This window comes from Ranitomeya variabilis, chromosome 4 (assembly GCF_051348905.1).
Source record: "Ranitomeya variabilis isolate aRanVar5 chromosome 4, aRanVar5.hap1, whole genome shotgun sequence".
NCBI lineage: Eukaryota > Metazoa > Chordata > Amphibia > Anura > Dendrobatidae > Ranitomeya > Ranitomeya variabilis.
In genome coordinates this window covers 689,099,707-689,113,669 of record NC_135235.1, presented here as the reverse complement: position 1 = coordinate 689,113,669, position 13,963 = coordinate 689,099,707, and the positions used below count along the sequence as shown (strand labels likewise).

Here is a 13,963-nt window from a genome sequence, read left to right as displayed (position 1 = left end):
TCCAGAAGTGCATCCAAACAGTGGTTTTCCTCCACATGTGCAATTTCTACTGACTTCAACTTTTGAGGTCCATTTTCTCCTGCTACACTTGTGAAAATAAAAAATTGGGGCCAAAAGATGATCTTTCTGGAAAAAAAAATTTGTTTTTTTATTTTCACGACTCAACGTTATAATTTTCAGTGAGGCACTTGGAAGTTCACGGTGCACTCCACATGTCTAAATAAATTCTTTGACGGGTCTAGTTTCCAAAATGGGGTCACTTGTGGGGGGGTTTCCACTGTTTAAGCACATCAGTAGCTCTGCAAACGCAACATGACACCCGCAGACCATTCCATCAAAGTCTGAATTTCAAAACATCACTAGTTTCCATCTGAGCCCTGACGTGAGCCCAATCAGAGGTTTTCCTCTACATATAGGGAATTGACGTACTCAGGAGAAATTTCACAACAACTATTGAGGTAAGTTTTCTCCTGATACCCTTGTGAAAAAAAAATCAGGGCAAAAAGATCATTTTTGTGGAAAAAATTACATTTTTTGTTTTCACGACTCTACTTTATAAACTTCTGTGAAGGACTTGGGAGGTTCAAAGTGCTCACCATACATCTAGATAAGTTCCTTGAGGGATTTAGTTCCCAAAAAGTGGTTATTTGTGGGGGGTTTCCACTGTATAGGCACATCAGGGGCTCATCAAATGCAACATGGCGTCCTCTCTCAATTCCAGACAGTTTTGCATTCAAAAAGTCAAACGGTGCTCCTTCCTTTTCAAGACCTGCCGTGTGCCTAAATAGTGGTTTTCCCCACATATGGGGTATCGGCATACTGAGGAGAAATTGCACAACAACTTTTGGGCACTTTATATCATATTGGCCCCTCAAAGTGACCTCAAATGTGAGGTGGTCACTAAAAAACTGGTTGCAAATTTTGTTGTTAAAATGAGAAACAGCTGAAAAATTTTAACCCTTATAGCTTCCTAATGAAAAAAAAGTAGGAATTAGTCCTACCGGTAATAGTGTTTCCAGGAGTCCATCATGGCAGCACCACCAGGAGGTTGTTCTTCGTATCCTTGATAGGGACAGGAACACAGAAGAGGTTAAATAGCCCCTCCCCACCTCCACCCTTCAGTGATTTTCCCCAAGTACCACACCTGGATGCAACACTATTTTATTGAACTTCCTTTCTACATGTTTACATCACATATCAGGCAGGAAACTCAAGGGAGGGTATATAAGGGGTGCTGTCATGATGGGCTCCTGGAAACACTATTACCGGTAGGACTAATACCTACTTTCAGGACATCCCTCCTGACAGCACCACCAGGAGAAATACCAAATAACTCCTATTTAAGTGGGATTACAGCTTGGAGGACTTTCCTACAAAAGGTATTTGATTTAGCCCAAGTTGTGGCTCTGCAAATCTGGTCCATAGAAGCCCCAGCACTTTCTGCCCATGAAACCGAGATTGCTCTCAGCGAGTGGCTTTGAGGCTTTCTGGTGGGGTTCTCTCTGCCAAGATATAGGCTGCACTAATAGTTGACTTAATCCATCTAGCTAGTGTAGCTTTGGATGCCTTCTTCCCTCTGTTTCTACCGGCCATCTAAATGAAGAGGTTAGTCTATTCTCCAACTGTTTGTGATTTCTAGGTAGTGGATTATTGTTCTTTTAACATCCAATGCGTGAAGAGAACGCTCCTTCTCATTGCTGTAGTTTTGGCAAAAGGTAGGTGGAACAATCTCTTGACTTCTATGGAAGTCAGAAACCACTTTAGGAAGAAAGGCGGGATCCAGTCTTAGGATGATGCAGTCTTCTTAAATCTTCAAATATGGGTATTTTATGGAGAAGGATTGAATCTCACCGATACGTCTCGCTGATGTTATTGCCACTAGGGTTTAGCAAAACGGATCGAACAATTTCAAAAGTCGCCGACTTTTTGCAAAGTCGGGTTTCGTGAAACCCGACCTGATCCCAGCGTGGGATCGGCCACGCGGTCGGCGACCTTCGCGCCAAAGTCGCGTTTCGTATGATGCTTTCAGCGCCTTTTCTCAGCCAATGAAGGTGGACGCAGAGTGTGGGCAGCCTGATGACATAGGTCTCGGTCCCCACCATCTTAGAGAAGGGCATGGCAGTGATTGGCTTGCTTTCTGCGGCGTCACAGGGGCTATAAAGGGGCGTTCCCGCCGACCGCCATCTTACTGCTGCCGATCTGAGCATAGGGAGAGGTTGCTGCCGCTTTGTCAGAAGCAGGGATAGCGTTAGGCAGGGTAAATTAACCCCCAAAACCGCTTGTGCTGTAGCGATTTCCACTGTCCAACACCACCTTTTCTTTGCAGGGACAGTGGAGGCTAGATTTTTCTTCATCAGCTCTGTAGCTTATAGGGCTGCCCTAGAAGGCTCCCTGATAGCTGCGTTGCTGTGTGTGTACGCCGCTGTGCAAACCAACTGCTTTTTTCAAAGAACAAATCCTGCTGCTCCTTCCTTTCTGCACAGCTATCTTGTTTGTTTGCCCACACTTTTTGTGTGCAGCCGTCCCTTTAATTGCTGCCTGCCATACTTTTCTGAGATTATTGTTGGGAGATAGTAATTGTATTTTTTTTTTTTTTAAATATATCTTCAAGCCACTGTCTGCCCCTGAAACTGTGTAGTGTAAAACAGTGGGCCTGTATTTTTCTGCACTGTCCCACACCTAAGAAGGGAGATTTATATTGCCAATCAGTGCATCTGCGCCAGTCCTGTCTGTGGTATCTCTGTCAGTCATTTTGTGCCACAGAAACTATACTGTAATATAGTGGGCCTCATTTATTCACTAGTCTCCCCCAAAAAATTAATTAAAATAAAGGGAGAATAATATTGCCAAATCTGTGCATCTGTGCCAGTCGTGTCTGTGGTTGCTCTGTCAGTCGTTTTGTGCCACAGAAACTATACTGTCATACATTGGGCCTGATTTATTCACTTGTCTCCCATATGAAAAAAAGAAAGGGAGAATAATATTGCCAAATCTGTGCATCTGTGCCAGTCGTGGCTGTGGTATCTCTGTCAGTCATTTTCAGCCACAGAAACTATACTGTCATACAGTGGGCCTGATTTATTCAGCACTCACCCACACATAAAAAGGTAAATTTATATTCACAACAAGGTAACATACACCTTCTACCTTGTTTTTCTGTACCATATAACGGTTGTTAGTTTGGTTACATTTTCCCAAGAATGAGGAAGGCTGGTGGAAGAGGTCGTGGAAGTGGGCGGTCATTGCCATCTGGTAATGCTGATGGTGGTGGTGCTGGTGGAGCATCGGGTGGTAGAGGGAAAATCAAAATAGCACCTAAGTCTCAAGTTGTTGAGCCAGCGTCATCGTCTGGCTACACAAGGCCTCCGCTGTTAAAGCCGGAGCAGCAGGAAAAAGTTTTGGCTTTCCTTGCTGACTCTGCCTCTAGCTCTTTCGCCTCCTCTTCGGATAGTTCAAAATTGAAAAGTAGCCATTCGTCGGTGGCTGCTCCCGGTCAGGAACAAGTTGATTCCTTGTGTCCTTCCCTCAAAACAACAGTGAAGGATGGTTCAGGTGACACAACAGTTTACTCCATGGAGCTCTTTACACATACCGTGCCTGGGTTAGAAAGGGAAATAGTTAACAGCCCACTAGAAGATGATTCGGACACGGAGTACACTGATGCACAGCCACAGCTAGATTGTCATGCTGTTCCATCGACTCACATCACTACATTGCCCTCGCAGTGTACTGAGCCAGAAACTTACCCTGATGAGACGATGGTGCCCATTCCCGAACGTTATAGCACCTTACACGGTGACACAGAGATAGCTGAACAGGAGATTGAAGAGGAGGTGATAGATGACCCAGTTGTTGACCCAGATTGGCAGCCATTGGGGGGGGGAAGAGGGTGCCGCTGGCAGTAGCTCAGAAGCAGAGGAGGAGGATCATCAGCAGCCATCTACATCACATTTGCATTCATCTGGCAGGCCCGTCTCTGGCCAAAAAAGTTTGGCAAAACCAAAACCATTTTTCGGACAGCGTGGCCATCCGGTTAAAGTAGCACAGTGTGCAATGCCTGAAAAGGTATTCAATAGTAGGAAGAGTGCAGTCTGGCAATTTTTTAACCAAAATCCGAATGATCAGTGCAAGGTGATCTGTAAGAAATGCTCCAGGATATTTAGCAGAGGTCAGAATTCAAAAGTTTAAATACAACTTGCATGCGTCGACATTTAACCACCATGCACTTGCAAGCCTGGACTAGCTGCCAAACGTCCCATAACGTTGTTGCACCCAATCACAATGAAGCTAGTCAGCAATGCTACATTCCTTCCCTCACTGTAAGCCCACCGGTTAGAACAACAACAGCAGCAAATGTGGAGGTGTCGTCGCTAGGGAAAAGCAGTTAGGGAACCACAAGTTTATTGGTAGGAAACACAGCATGTAGGCCTACATCGAGAATACCATCAAATTCACCACCCTTCTCTCAATCCGCCATGTCCACCACCACCACCGCAAGTCCCACCATATGCACCTCGCCAGTCCAGCTCACCCTCCAAGAGACTCTCATTAGGAAAAGAAAGTACTCACCCTCTCATCCGCGTACACAGGGTTTGAACTCCCACATTGCTAGACTTATATCATTAGAGATGATGCCCTACCGCTTGGTTGAAAGCGAAGCTTTCAAAGCCTTGATGGCCTACGCAGTACCACGCTATGAGCTACCCAGTCAACACTTCTTTTCGAGAAAAGCCATCCCAGCCCTCCACCAGCATGTCAAAGACCGCATTCTCCATGCACTGAGGCAATCAGTCAGTAGAAAGGTACACCTCACAACTGATGCATGGACCAGTAGGCATGGTCAGGGACGTTACGTGTCCATCACGGCACACTGGGTTAATGTGGTGGATGCAGGGTCCACAGGAGACAGCCATAGTGGGACAGTTCTGCCTGGCCCACGGTCTAGGAAACAGTTGGCAGTAGGCGTTTGACACCCCTCCTCCTCCTCCTCCTCCAGAAGCAAAACCTCGACCACAGAGCTCAGTCGCCCTACCACTCCATCCGCAGCTGCCAGTGTTGCACACGAGGTGTCCCATTATGGAACAGCTAGTGGTAAGCGTCAGCAGGCTGTGTTGGAAATGAAGTGCTTGGGCGACAACAGACACACCGCGGAAGTTCTGGCCGAGTTCTTGCAGCAAGAAACTCAGTCATGGCTGGGCAGTGTACATCTTGAGGTAGGCAAGGTAGTCAGTGATAACGGAAGGAATTTTATGGCTGCCATAGCCCTTTCAGAACTGAAACACATTTCTTGCCTGGCTCACACCTTGAACCTGGTGGTGCAGTGCTTCCTGAAAAGTTATCCGGGGTTACCCGACCTGCTCCTGAAGGTGCGAAGACTTTGCTCGCACATCCGCCGGTCACCCGTACACTCCAGCCGTATGCAGAACCATCAGCGATTGTTGAAGCTTCCCCAGCACCGCCTAATAATCGACGTTGCAACAAGGTGGAACTCCACACTGCACATGGTTCAGAGGCTGTGCGAACAGAGGCGTGCTGTCATGTATTTGTGGGAGGATACACATACACGGGCAGGCAGTTGGATGCCAGACATGGAGTTGTCTGCTGGGCAGTGGTCGAAGCTCCAAGACCTCTGTCAAGTCCTTCAGTGTTTTGAGGAATGCACACGGCTGGTCAGTGCGGATGACGCCATCATAAGTATGAGCATTCCACTAATGCGTTTGCTGATGCAAAGTTTGACGCACATTAAGGAGCAGGCTTCTGCTGCCGAGGAGGAGGGAAGCCTTGATGACAGTCAGCAATTGTCTGCTCAGGGAAGTCTCAGGGACGAGGTGGCGGACGAAGAGGAGGAGGAGGAAGATGGGGATGATTATTTATGGGAGGAGGAAGCTTCTCAGGGGGGAATAGAAAGTGTTGGTGGTGCAAGGTCAGGTACAGTTTTTTTGCGGGAGGCAAGTGATGTGGATTTGCCAGAAAGTGCTCCTCAACCCAGCACAAGCATTGATTTGACACCTGGAACATTGGCCCACATGGCTGATTATGCCTTGCGTATCCTTAAAAGGGACCCCCGCATTATCAAAATGATGACCGATGACGATTACTGGTTGGCCTGCCTCCTGGATCCACGCTATAAAGGGAAATTGCAAAATATCATGCCACATGAGAACCTTGAGCAAATATTGGCTACCAAACAAGCAACTCTTGTAGACCGTTTGGTTCAGGCATTCCCAGCACACGGTGGTGGTGAGGGTTCTCACACGAGCTGCAGGGGGCAACATGGCAGAGGTGTTAGAGGGGCACAAATCAGAAGTGGCGTTGGACAGAGCGGTTTTATGACCAGGTTGTGGAGTGATTTCGCAATGACCGCAGACACGACAGGTACTGCAGTGTTGTGAACTCTGTTTTTGGGCTCCCTCTTGTGGTCACAACTGGTACTGTGTAGTGCTGTCTTTGGGCTCCCTCTGGTGGTTCTTTGTGTCATTCTGCAGGTCTGAGGCTGATCAGCTGTCTCGTTATCTGTTAGCTGGTTTCCTATTTAGTTCACCTGGACTCTCAGTTGTTGCCTGCTGTCAATGTCTTCAGTGCTATTTTGGAGCTCTCCTGCAGTCCTTCGTTATCAGTCTCTTCAAGAGAAGCTAAGTTTTGCTTGATTCATTTTTTGACCATCTGTGGTCATATGTTTCTTGGTTTATTTTTGTTTTCTTGTCCAGCTTGCTAATATGTGATTTCCTTGCTTGCTGGTAGCTCTAGGGGGCTGAGTTTCTCCCCTCACACCGTTAGTTGGTGTGGGGGTTCTTGTATTCTCAGCGTGGATATTTTGCATAGGGTTTTTTACTGACCGCACAGTTCACTATCTGTCTTCTGCTATCTAGTATTAGCGGGCCTCGTTTGCTGAATCTGTTTTCATTTCTACGTTTGTGTTTTCCCCTTACCTCACCGTTATTATTTGTTGGGGGCTTTCTATATCTTTGGGGTGATTTCTCTTGAGGCAAGTGAGGTCTTACTTTCCCTCCAGGAGTAGATAGTTTCTCAGGCTGCGTCGAGACGTCCAGGATTTTAGGCACGTTCACCAGCTACCTTTAGTGTGTTGGTTAGGATCAGGTTTGCGGTCAGTTCAGTTACCACCTCCCTAGAGCTCGTGTCTATGTTCATAAACTTAGCTAGTCCGTTTTGAAATCCTCAGCCACTAGGATCATAACACTGCAGCATCAATTCAAAGTGACAGGAGACAACATTTGTCCAGTATGGTTACCAACTATTTTTCCTCCCTTATCGATGTTCTCCCTCACACGTCATTCCCATTTGATTACTGGGCATCCAAAATACACACCTGGCCTGAATTGGCAGAATATGCATTACAGGAGCTCGCTTGCCCAGCTGCTAGTGTGCTATCAGAAAGAGTATTCAGTGCTGCAGGTTCAATACTGTCAGAAAAAAGGACTCGTCTGGCTACACAAAATGTGGATGATCTAACCTTCATTAAAATGAACCAATCATGGATTTCTAATTATTTTGCCCCACCTTCCCCTGCTGACACCTAGCTGTCCTGTAAAAATATCTTGCTTTTGGACTCTTCTTAGTGACTGCTCCAATTTCTCCATTTGCAACTGCTGTATGTCCAGCATGGGCCATTTTTACACCTCTCTAAATGGGCTGACTCCCCCCACGGGGCCGTGGGCACCACTTGGCGCAAGCACCCGTGCGAATGCCGTTTGGCTGAACAGGTGGGTGTGCCCACTTTTGGGCGACGGCACTGGCACAGGGTCCCTTATAGTACAATGAAGTGTCTCTGGCGGTGGTGCACACCCAACGTCAGACACACCGTCGTAACATAAGGGGCCCTGGGCCAGTACTGCCGCCCACAAGAGAGTGTTCCCCCCCAGCTCAAACAGTGCTCTACCACTTGCAAAATTACCTCTCAATGCTCCACCACTGTTTAGTCTGTGCTGTTAAATCCTTCAATGGCACTGCCAATACCAATTTCTTGACATGATTGATGCTAGTTAAAATATTCATGTGCCCTGTCCTACATTTACACCAGTTAATACTTTGCGCCAACTACCACTGTCTGCAAGTCAGCAGAAGAGCCCACCCCTGTACCTAGGTATGCCACCAGTTTGTTTGTTCATTTTTTTTTTGCCAGACATTAACCTCACTTTATTATTTTGTCCTCCTGTGTCAGACACTCCTTACAATTGTCCTCCACTGAACAAAGCTAGGCCGCCTGCGTACTCCTGTAAGGCTACTTTCACACTAGCGTTAACTGCAATCCGCCACAATGCGTCGTTTTGCCAAAAAAACGCATCCTGCAAAAGTGCTTGCAGGATGCGTTTTTTCCCCATAGACTTACATTAAGCGACGTATTGCGACGGATTGACACACGTCGCAACCGTCGTGCGACGGTTGCGCCGTGTTGTGGTGGACCGTCGGGACCAAAAAACGCTACATGTAACGTTTTTTGCTCACGACGGTCCGCTTTTTCCGACCGCGCATGCGCGGCCGGAACTCCGCCCCCACCTCACAATGGGGCAGTGGATGCGCTGGAAAAATGCATCCGCTGCCCCCGTTGTGCGGTGGAGACAACACTAGCGTCGGGAACCTCGGCACGACGCACCGCGACGGGCCGAGCCCGACGCTAGTGTGAAAGTAGCCTAACCGATTTTTAACTGCATTTTGCCTATTCCTTTTTTGGCCCTACTAACTGTGTCTGCCCTCTCGGTGCAATCGTCCTCCGCTGACCACACCAATGCTGCCTGTGTACCCCTGTAGCCTAATTTAAACTGCATAGAGCCTCCTTTTTTATTTTAGGCCTAGGTAGTCTGTCTGCGGTCCCTCATTGCAATCGTTCTCGGCTGACCACGCCAATGCTGCCTGTGTACCCCTGTAGCCTAATTTAAACTGCATAGAGCCTACTTTCTATTGTTGGCCTACTACCTGTGTCTGTCTCAGCCAGTCCACTCCTTACAGTTGTCCTCCACTGAACAAAGTTATGCCGCCTGTGTACTCCTGTTACCAATTTTGAACTGCATTTAGCCTACTTATTTGTGCCTAGTAACTGTGTAAGCCTCTCCTAACAGTTGTCCTCCCACGCTGAAACAAGCTAGGCCACCTGGTTTGTCCTGCTAGCAGTTTTGAACACAGGGCCGCCATCAGGGCATTACAGGCACTACTGCAGTATGGGGCCCGGTGATGAGGAGCAAAAAAGGGGGCCCGAGCACGCTGGCAGCCCTTAGGGCCCCCCTAACATTTTATTCAGGCTGCCAGTGGGGCCCGTGAGCTGGAGGGGCCCGGGGTCAAAGCTTACATAAACCGGAGCGGTGTGTGGAGGACACAGAGGGAGGAGCGTCATTATCACAGACTGACTGGGAGAGGAAGCCAGTGCTGAGCCACAGGGGGGTGGGACTTTCCACCATCCGATCCCTGCTGAGCGCGGGCTCAGTGAGTTCAGTGTTCCACCAGGCAGTTACAGTCAGTGAGCCTGAGCAGCAGGAGCATCGCAGCCGTCATCGGGTGAGTGTCTGAGCCTGACTGCCTGTGCTGGTGAAGTGTATGGACGGTGTCTTGACAGGCTCCAGTCCACACATGCAGCAGAGGCGTCCTCTGACACGATCAGCCTTACTATCATCATAGCAGCTGGCCCACTGAGGAGGCTGCCATACTCTGACTCGTCTATCAGCTATACTGATGTAGATCCTGGTAAGGCTACGTTCACATTTGCGTTGTGCGCCGCAGCGTCGGCGCCGCAGCGCACAACGCAAACAAAAACGCAGCAAAACGCATGCACAACGCTGCGTTTTGCGCCGCATGCGTCGTTTTTTTCATTGAATTTGGACGCAGCAAAAATGCAACTTGCTGCGTCCTCTGCGCCCCGACGCGGGCGCCGCAGCGACGCATGCGGCGCAAAACGCAAGTGCGCCGCATGTCCATGCGCCCCCATGTTAAATATAGGGGCGCATGACGCATGCGGCGCCGCTGCGGCGCCCGACGCTGCGGCGCTGGCCGCAAATGTGAACGTAGCCTAAGAGCACAGCGCGGTCTGTGCTGGTCACCCCTCCCCCCTCACCTCCTGCACAGAAGCATAATAAGGCTGCTGACTTAAATCTGCCTCCTCACAGGACACAGCAGCCCCCTTCTCAAGCTTTTCCCACGGGTGACATTTACACCTCCAAACTGCTCTGATAACCTTCAGTCTTCTGAATTGAGCTCCTGTGTCCAGTCAGGGGGCAGATGGGGCACAGCAGCCTCATCCTTCTCTGCAGGGGGTCAGCAGGACACTGCTCATCAAGATTTATAGCTGACGAATAGGCTCACCTTCCATGTCATGGAAAAATAAACACACTATGTACTGTATATATACACATACACACTCACACACACACGCACGTGCACTCTAAGGCCGCTGGTATCACACTTGGGAGAAACTCGCACGAGTCTCGCATCTCTATACCCAGCACTGCCGCCGGCACTCGGAGCGTTGAGCTGCATAGAAATACATGCAGCTGCACACTCCGGTCCCGAGTGCCGGCGGCAGTGCCGGGTATTGAGATGCGAGACTCGTGCGAGTTTCTCCCAAGTGTGATCCCAGCCTAATATATATATATATATATCACAAGTACAGTATATGTAGAAATATGCAAAACTTCCACAGTATTACAGAAAAAAAGTAACTGAGGTCGGACTCCAGCCTGAGAGGCTAGTGGGTGAAGATATGCAGAGGGAATAAAGGCTCTTAGTGCTCTCTCACACGAGAGTATAACACGGTCGAATGCTTTGTGATGTTTATCGGATAACGCTCGGCATAATGTTATACTATAGGCCAGCGCAGATCTGTGATTTTTTCTACAGACCAAATTGGTCTGTGGAAAAATAATCTGCAGCGTGTGAAACATCAGGCTGCACTCAGCTGTCATCTGAGTGCAGTCCAACAGCCACTGCTCTTACTGGATGGGGCCCGATGAGCAGAGGGGGCCCTCAGCGGGCCCCAGCTGCAGGATTCTGCCGGCTCAGTAATTGCCTGTGCATCCTCAGACGCACAGGCAGTTAAAATTTGTTTCCATGCGGCAGATTACTCCCAAACGGCAACAGTTAAGTCACCAGCAGCTGACATCACTGGGCACATCGCCGGCGTATGACATCACTGTCATACGCCGGAACGAAGGTCCATGCCTCAGATGCATTATTTTTTTTTTTTAAAGCCACGGTATGGGGCATATAATAATAATAACTATTATATTTCTATAGCGCCAACATAATCCGCAGCACTTTACATTTTAGAGGAGACTTGTACAGACAAAAGACATTGCAGCATAACAGTAACCACATAGATCAACAGATACTAAGAGGAATGAGGGCCCTGCTCACAAGCTTACAATCTATTATTCACTATGGGGCTGCATTATGCCCCTATGGGGGTCAATTATACTACTATGGGGCTGCATTATACTACTATGGGGCTGCATTATATACCACTATGGGGCTGCATTGTACTACTATGGGGCTGCATTACACGACTATATATGACTATAGGATGTATTATACTATTATGGTGACTATGGGGGCAATATGGAGAGACATGAGGCAAAATGGGTGGACACGTGGGGTCCAGAATGGGAGGACACGTGGGGTCCAGAATGGGAGGACACATGGGGTCCAGAATGTGGGATTTTATTACTGTAGGGGGTAATTAAAGGATGTTATTTTTTAGGATACTGTCTTCGGTGTGTGTGAGGAGAGGTCCTGTTACTGTGCAGGGCAACACCGTCGCTTTTTTCTTCATCTGGCGCAGTATAGAGGTTGGCTAAAAATTGGGGAATGTGCACTAGATAACTGTGTTATTTTCTGCAGAGAGGAGTCCTGGCTGGAAGAAGTGATGGCGGTCTGCACTGGATGAAGAAGAAAAGCGAAGATGAAGGACTTCAACTACAGACGTCACCGATGAGTCAGTGTGTTACCTGTACACTTACACTATATACTGTGTACAGAGCTCATGTGTATAATGTCACTGGTGATCACTGTATTACCTGTACACTAACACTATATACAGAGCTCCTGTGTATAATGTCACTAGTGATCACTGTATTACCTGTACACTGACACTATATACAGAGCTCCTGTGTATAATGTCACTGGTGATCACTGTTTTACCTGTACACTGTATACAGCATTTGGGTGTATAATGTCACTTGTTATCCCTGTATTATCTGTACACTGACACAATACATTATATGCTATATACAGAGCTCCTGTGTATGTCATTGGTGATCCCTGTATTACCTGTACACTGACATTAGATACAGAGCTCCTGTACATGTCACTGGTGATCCCAGTATTACTTGTACACTGACACTATATGCTGTATACAGAGCTCCTGTGTTTAATGTCACTGGTGATCCCTGTATTACCTGTGAACTGATACTATACACTATATGCTATATACAGAGCTCCTGTGTATAATGTCACTGGTGATCACTGTATTACCAGTACAAGGACATTGTATACTACAGTACAGATCTCCTCTGTATAATGGCATTAGTATTGTTTGTTTTTTTATTAATGATCAGTATTGTAGTATTCGGTCACTATGTGGTGGTAATATGTGATCTGTTCATGGTGTGGCGGTATTTGTTCCTTGTATTTGCTATTATTCGGTCACTGTGGTAGTAATATGTGGTCTGGTCATGGTGTGGCGGTATTTGTTCCTTGTATGTGGCATTATTCGGTTACTATGTGGTGGGAAAATGTGGTCTGGTCATGGTGTGATGGTATTTGTTCCTTGTATGTGGTATTATTGGTCACCATGTGGTGGTAATATGTGATTCGGTCATGGTGCAGTGGTATTTGTCCCTTGTATGTGGCATTATTGGTCATTTTAAAATTTGAAAAATAAATAAAAATATACCTAAAATTGTATTGGATATTTGAAAAAAAAAAAAAAAAGTTTAACAAGTTACAGTGGAGTAGAGCCGGCCAAAAGAGTCTACCTTGTCATGGTGGCGGATTAAAAAATCTTTTGGCCAAAACAAAAGCTGCTGGCTATATATATGACCTGGTGATGGGAACTGTTAATGTGTGATTGGTGAGGACGTGATGCAGAAGTGGAGTTTTTCCAAGAGAGGGTGGTGGGACTGTGGAAGGTTCGAGGGGTAGAGGCGTGGCTAGGGTGGAGCCAGGGCGGAGTTTCCAGGGGCCCAAAAAATTTGGCCAGTATGGGGCCACGAAATTCCTAGTGGCTGCCCTGTTTGAACAGCATTTAGCCACCTTTTTTTTATTGTAGGCCTCTGTCTGTCTGTCTGTGTCTGTCTGCACCACACATTACACTTACAACTGTCCCCCGCTGTAAAAAGCTAGGCGGCCTGTGTACACCTCTTACCAATTTAGAACAGCATTTAGCCAACTTACTTATTTGGGCCTAGTAACTGTGTCAGACTCTCTCAACAGTTGTCCTCCACCGCTGAACCCAGCTATGCCACTTGGGTACTCCTTTTACCAATTTTGAACTGAATATAGCCTTCCTTTTTATTTTAGGCCTACTTAGTGTGTCAGAGCCACTAATTACACATGCCCTCCTCCGCTGAACCACGCTATGCCGCCTGTGTACTCCACTTACCAATTTTGAACTGCATTTTGTCTAATTACTTATTTAGGCCTACTTATTGTGTCTGTCTCCCATTACAGTTGTCCTCCACTGAATAAAGCTGAGCTTCAATCTTCAGGCTTTCGGCCTATGTTATCAGATATTAAACTGCATTTGGCCTACGTGTCTGGTTGGGCCCTACTAACGGTGTCTGCCGCTCCTGGGTTTTCTCCTGTTTGGTTTTCTTGAGCTTCAATCTTCAGGCTCTCATTAAGTAGTTGTTGTTAATATAACACTGCTGTTGGCCTACTAGTGTGGTTGGGGCCTACTAACGGTGTCTGCGCTCCTTGGTGTTCTCCACTGAACAGAGCTGATCTTCAATCTTCAGGCTCT

The 13,963-nt window shown here is 47.4% G+C and overlaps 1 protein-coding gene across 3 annotated transcripts in view; it reads right to left on the bottom strand.

Moving 5' to 3' along the window:
• Positions 1-13,963, bottom strand: part of LOC143767636 (uncharacterized) — a 97,434-nt gene that overhangs the window by 74,393 nt on the left and 9,078 nt on the right. Inside the window, exon 1 of one of the 3 annotated variants that reach the window (XM_077256078.1) lies at positions 1,002-1,092. The exons of the other annotated variants lie outside the window; for them this stretch is intronic. The gene's annotated coding sequence lies outside the window, so the exon portion shown is untranslated. Of the gene's footprint in view, positions 1-1,001; positions 1,093-13,963 lie in introns of those variants that run through there. 3 annotated transcript variants of the gene reach the window in all.